This window comes from Cygnus olor, chromosome 15 (genome assembly GCF_009769625.2).
Source record: "Cygnus olor isolate bCygOlo1 chromosome 15, bCygOlo1.pri.v2, whole genome shotgun sequence".
NCBI classification, from domain to species: Eukaryota; Metazoa; Chordata; class Aves; order Anseriformes; family Anatidae; genus Cygnus; species Cygnus olor.
In genome coordinates this window covers 3,207,501-3,213,953 of record NC_049183.1, presented here as the reverse complement: position 1 = coordinate 3,213,953, position 6,453 = coordinate 3,207,501, and the positions used below count along the sequence as shown (strand labels likewise).

Below are 6,453 nucleotides of genomic sequence, written 5' to 3'. Positions count from 1 at the left end.
TCACTTATGTTTTATTTAACAGTTTTCCAATTTATTGAATTCCTGACTCAAAGGTCTTTCACTAAACAATGGAATCATTAAATTGGTTGGGCATGCAGGTTCTCAGTGCAATACATGGGCAAATCAAAGCTAGCAGAGAGCAAACTAAACCAATCCATAAGCAGTAGTGAGAAGCAGACTGGAGTGTTCTACAGTACCATACACACAGTGAGCTCAGTTTCAGCTCAGGTTTTCAGCTCTAAATCTCGTTTGGAATCAGAACCCTACCACAAGTCAACCTATCTCATGTGAAACAGAAAGAACACTTCATTGTCATATGACCCCTGTTAAGCAAGCAATGGGGTCATATAAGCATGTTTTCACTCTGTCTGATGTGGAAAGGGAATGGAATCCAGGGCAGAGCCCAAACCAACAAATTATTGAAAAAGTGTTTCTCAGTGACTAACTCTTTAAGTAAAATGGAAGATCTTCAACAGAGCTGAGAACAACTTTATCCAACATACATATGGCAGCTACATATGGAAAAAACATCTCAGTTACTGTATTAAGTTGAGCCAAGACAAGAGTTTAGAACCACCTCCCACATATATTTGTGAGTGCCTTAAACACAGTTTCAATGAAATTGGTGATTATCTCTACCTCCCTTTCCACCCAAACTCTCTTTCTCAATACCTGTAGCCAAGTCGGGTACTGCAAACCACGTAAGATGAGATTGCTAACCTTGAGTAACCTGATAGGACATAAAGCAGGAATTTGAAAAGCTTGACAATATCTACTACTGAGAGAGAAACAACAGCTGAAGAGGGAACACCTCCTGGCCCTGAATGTTGCCTGGAATAGTGAAACATCTTCTCTTTGAAAATGGATAACCCACTTTTGATTGCTTTTCACTGTAACAACAGTACTGTTGTTGCATAACAGGTGTTATATCCTAGACAACTAAAGCTAGTGGTGAATTGTTCAGGTAATCACATCACTGTTTCAATTACACTGACATTGCATCAGAGTCATCCTTTGTGTGGATATAGGCAACATACCCACATGCTTAAAGACAAACCAGCATGAAATAAAAACTTACTTTTCCAAATATGAATGTAAGGACTAGCTCTTGGATCTACAAGGAGTTTTAGCATTTTTCTTCCCCATGTTAAACTTAGTCTCACTCATTAAGAGAAAAGGCTTGATTTCAAGCTGATGATATACCAACAAATACTACCTAGGCTTTTCCTGATCCTAGTCTGTTCCTTGTGCTTTTTATGAAGTGCTGCAAGACAATTCTTGGTATGCAGAGCACTAGGTTACTGCTGGAGAATCATAAAAGCTACCAGAAAATAAATTCCCCTTCATATCAAACCCAAACATCTCCATTGCTGTATGAATAAAGTTAGGTATTGTAAGGACTCAAATTCCAGTCCGGAAAGACTCAGGATAAAGCTCATGTTATAGTGAGAGATGAAGCTTATGGCCTTTAACAACAACTGAAGAGTTGCAGTAAGCTTTTATAATGGTGGTAACAAGACTGGTTTTGATGACAGGGAGGCTGAGGGAGCTGTGGTTGTTCAGCCTGGAGAAGAAGAGGCTCAGGGGCGACCTTATCGCTCTGTACAGGTACCTTAAAGGAGGCTGTAGCAAGGTGGGGGTTGGTCTATTCTCCCACGTGCCTGGTGACAGGACAAGGGGGAATGGGCTAAAGTTACACCAGGGGAGGTTTAGGTTGGATATTAGGAAGAACTTCTTTACCGAAAGGGTTGTTAGGCATTGGAATGGGCTGCCCAGGGAAGTGGTTGAGTCACCATCGCTGGAGGTCTTTAAAAGACATCTAGATGTAGATCTTAGCAATATGGTTTAGTGGAGGACTTGTTAATGTTATGTCAGAGGTTGGACTAGGTGGTCTTGGAGGTCTCTTCCAACCTAGACGATTCTGTGATACTTTCATAAATTCTTCAAAGACATCCCCAAATCATTGTCTTCCTTCTGATTTCACCTCCCACTCAAATCTTGCCTTCAAACTGAAAAAAGGTTGGTTTTTTCTGTTTTCTTTTTTTTCTTTTTTTTTTTTTTTTTCCCCACTCCCTTCTGCCTATCAAAATGCTACTTCAGTTCTGCTTTGGAAGAAATCCTTTGCACAGCCTTTTATTCCTCATGCGTCTGTACTGTAAAACTGTAAATAAATAAATAAAAATGTGGAAATAGGAACATGCCAAAGTGGCAACAAATCACTTGAGATAAGAAACCGTAACATAACACAACAGCAGTTCAAACTGTAGACAAATAATATTTCCAAGGAGTTAAAGAAAACTATATTTTAGTTCACAAAGCAAAGCCAAATATAAAGCTAATAAACAATGTGCACACACTTGAAGACAATCAAGGACAGAGTAGTGCAGGACATGCTAGAGAGGGGTGATTCTGAGGTTTCCTAAAAATATTAAATTTGATCTTTGCTGTATGATCTGCTACAGTGAAAGTTGTGTTAGAATTTTAACTAATTGAGAAAAATATCCTAAAGAGTTTACTACATTTTCCTTCTCTTGTTGTTTTTGTTTTGCTTATACATGATGCTTTGCTTATTCTTTAGCCAGCTGCTCAATAAATATATTTTTTTATTAATTTACCACATGTTGGCTATTTGGTCAAGAAAGGAAGTGCTACTGCATCAAATCATGAATAATGATACTGGACAACAAGTAGATGAATCCAATCACATGAATTGTATGGTGTTTCAGGTACTTTCTGTATGTGTGTTCCACTGATATTTATCTATTCACATGCTTCGCAACCTTCTTCAGTACAAATCTTACTCAGTATTACTGCCTTTGTCATTTTGTCCAACCACCAAAGGAAACATTGTCAATATAGCCTTTGTGTATGGTGTGTAGGAGAGTATACTCAAACATGTAGTGCTCGTATTTCGTATAAAGCTATAAAGTAAGCAGAAGATAGCATCTCCCCACCATTGCTGGCACACATCAGGGTTTCTTTTCTTTACTTTCCCTGAAAGATCAAAACACTTTCCAGAGAAGAACTTGCTAGTAAATTGCAAAGCATTCAATATTTAATTCCTTATCTTTATGTCTTCTCTGCCCCTGTTAATTTATAAGGCAACAGGAACCCAAGTAGAAGAGATACAATTCTGTTGGCATGCATGTGACATGATTAATGGCACATTAAATACATCAGTCTCATCATATGTAGCTGTTATTCCTATGGCTTGAACTATAAACCTGGGAGAGACAAGGAGCCTTCCAGAAACGCAGAAATACCACTGTTGGTTTAAGATCAGCAGAATTATCTTTCCTTCCTTTCCTGTACTCGGAAGTGAACAGAAATAGAAGCTGTCTATGAAAAAGACAGCTAAAGAGAAGGGCCCTGGGAAAAGCAGCAGTCACATACTTACCAGTCACCAGCCCTCCCTAGTGTCGGTGCTCCCTGAACAGCACTCGCCTGAGCAGCTACAGCCACGTTTCATCTTAGAGGTCAGATGCAGGTCAGTGGTATTTTTATGATCCTCTTAGATGAAATGGCCTGTTTAAATGAAGTCAGTTTATAAGACATTTTTATTTCCCTACAAACAAACAACAAAAAAAACAATCCTTCTTCACATATCATGCACTGTTGCCTGAAAAAAAATACATTTAATACTGGATAAAACTTCCCTTTCTGGGGAGCAAACATGCAACCCAGTCCCTGTGCTGAATCTCATCACTCTGCCTCTGACTGAAAAGAAGCAGCAGCGGAGCTCAAGCCAGCTGATGAGGTTATTGCCCCCCAGCCCCAACACACACACACATACACACACACACAAATAGCCATGTGTACACATACACATGCACATGCACCTGGGCACACTCACTCACAGCCGCCTCGCTCCCTGCCCCAGCCTGGCTGTGCCCAGCTGTTGGTCCCTGAGCAGGAGGCCAGGCACACGGGGCAGGCACAAACCTCATCAGGCTCCTCTGCTCTGCCAAGCTCCCACCAACACTTTCAGGCAGCAAAAAAAAGGCTGTGAACCTTGTCAATAGTGCATCTGGTTACAAGTACACTGTGAACAGTATCGATGGTGCCACTGCAGGTAGCTCTTCAATCAAAACAGTAAAAAGGAAAAGCAAAATGACTTTGAACACCAACATATTTTTCCCTTTTCAGACTAAGCTTTTATTTTGATATTACAAACCATTTTTTTTTTTTTGTTATTCACAAATCACGGCTGTGATATAAACACTAATTTCTAAAGACAGATATACACATTTTCTGGGTTTGTAGGTTTCTGTATTCTTTTTTATCTGTTTAGAAGTCACTATATTCCACATATGGCAGTAATATTTTTTTTCGTAAGTCATATTCTCAGTAGTTATTTATATAAGTGAAAACATTCCCAATATATATTGTAAAAAATTTTTCAAATGCTTTTCTTACATAACTATTTCAGACATACATTTTAAAATGACTACTAGGAGTACTGTAGGACCTTTATAAAGAAAATAGTTGCTAATATGGGCTGCACCCTCAAACTTTCAAGATTATTTTAATAGTCTAAAACGCCATACAATCATTTGAAGAGTGGGAGTTGTAAAGCCATTTCATGAAAATTAAAATTGCAAATAAATTCTGTTATTCTCCACATTAGACATTTTGTGTGTGCAATTCCAGAAACAATGCATCATCAACACTTGAATTGGAAACCTAACACTTCGTAAACATTTTTAAGGTGCTTTATCTTGCTGTTTAAAATGAAATATACTTTTTTTTTTTTTTTAAATTGGAGGTTTGTCTCATATATCTTAGATAAGAAATGTGGGGATTGAACTCTTAATAAATTTCAGTTCATTCCCTCAGTAGTATAAATATATGTTATTACCCCATTTTTCATTGATTAATATAGTCTCTTTCTCTCTGTTTCAATTTTAAAGATAATTTATTTTTTCATTCTTAGATATAAATGCTACAGAAACTTTGTTTTCAAATCTTGTGAAACTTTATTGATGGTTATTGTTCAACTGATCATATTGCATGCACATACGATGACAAAGAGAAAGCCTGATCACAAACACTTTTTTTAAAGCAGAGTTGTTATAGCAAGTTGGCAGGTTCACAGCGGTGAGTTGATAATTTACTAAAGTGCTTGCCAGTAGGCATGCACATTACACATGAGGATATAACTATCTGCAGCAAAACTGTTGCATGACAGTTTTCTGCTTTATTTATTTAAATACAAAAACAAGAAGACCCGTGACAAACACCCCAACTTAGGTTAACTTGTAAACAGGACAACATGGAAAGAGTCCAAACATATGCACAGACAAACTGCAATTTTTCAACTATGCTTGAAACTGCCACCCTGGCATTTGCTCAGCTGCACGTGCCAGAGACCCAGACAAGCAGCCTTCTCTGTTCAGTGCACGGTCAGAAGAAGGTCCCTCTTTTGTCCCAGTTGAAAAGTTGTCTTGGGCCCAATAGTTAGCAAAATGGCCTTGGTTTGAAAATTAAATAGGGGCAAGTTGCCATGCCTTGAAAAATTGCAGATTGCTTACACGACACAGTCATGTTTCAAAAAGTACCAAGCTGATGAAAATACCATGATTATCTCTACTCAATGATTGCAATACTTGTAAAATGCTTATATAAATCTGAATATGATTATCATATAATTCCATAAAAATGATACGTCTGTCTCTAACAGTTGGTCTACTAGGCTAAATCTAAAGCATCATAGGCTGTGTATTTCTAGAACTTAACAACTCCACTGCACAGATGTAAATTTTATACATTTTTTTTTTTTTACTGGTACAAAGAATTTAAGTTTTTATTACTTTCTTTTTTTTTTTTTGGAAAAAAAAGAAAAAAATAGAAACAGTGCTTTTATCACTTTTTTATTATTGATTTTTTTTTCCCTCCCATAATATAAAAGTCAGCAATGATATCAATAATTTATTTTACTGGAAGAAATATAAAAAGAATGCTTGTTAATGATCTAACTAGCAGTTTTTGCCTAAATAACTAGTTATGGTTAAATAGCTGAATACTGCCTGTGGAATGCTTTAAAAGGGTGCCTTTAGACAGCTTTTAATCTGATTTTATGTACAAGTGTCAAGAGAAGCACCCCTAATAAGAACATAACCTTTGGCTTTGAACAAACAGTGAATAATTTAAGACAGCTGATACATGATAGTTGGTGCAGTGGGGCCCCTTTTTGCTTCATTAATTAATATTTTAGCTAAACCCCATTCCCATGTCCCCCAATTTCCCCCCTCCCTCTCTCTCATAAACTAAAATAAATGTAGATGCGGAAAAAAATGACTACTGTAGTCACTTACACTCTTACAAAACATGATAACCCCAATAGCTTAATATTCAGCATATATAATTCATTTACATGATATAGCACTCTTGATTGTGGCCCTAAAACAGTTTTTATTCATATCTAGCATCTTTCTAGATCAACCACAAAAACTT

At 37.2% G+C, this 6,453-nt stretch overlaps 1 protein-coding gene across 35 annotated transcripts in view; it reads right to left on the bottom strand.

Annotated features, from left to right (window-relative positions):
* Nucleotides 1–5,829: 5,829 nt before the first annotated feature.
* The window catches only part of RBFOX1 (RNA binding fox-1 homolog 1), an 861,472-nt gene continuing 860,848 nt past the window's right edge, over nucleotides 5,830–6,453 (bottom strand). For all 35 annotated transcript variants that reach the window (XM_040574360.1, XM_040574366.1, XM_040574385.1 and 32 more), the window contains one exon: nucleotides 5,830–6,453. This exon is cut by the window's right edge. The gene's annotated coding sequence lies outside the window, so the exon portion shown is untranslated.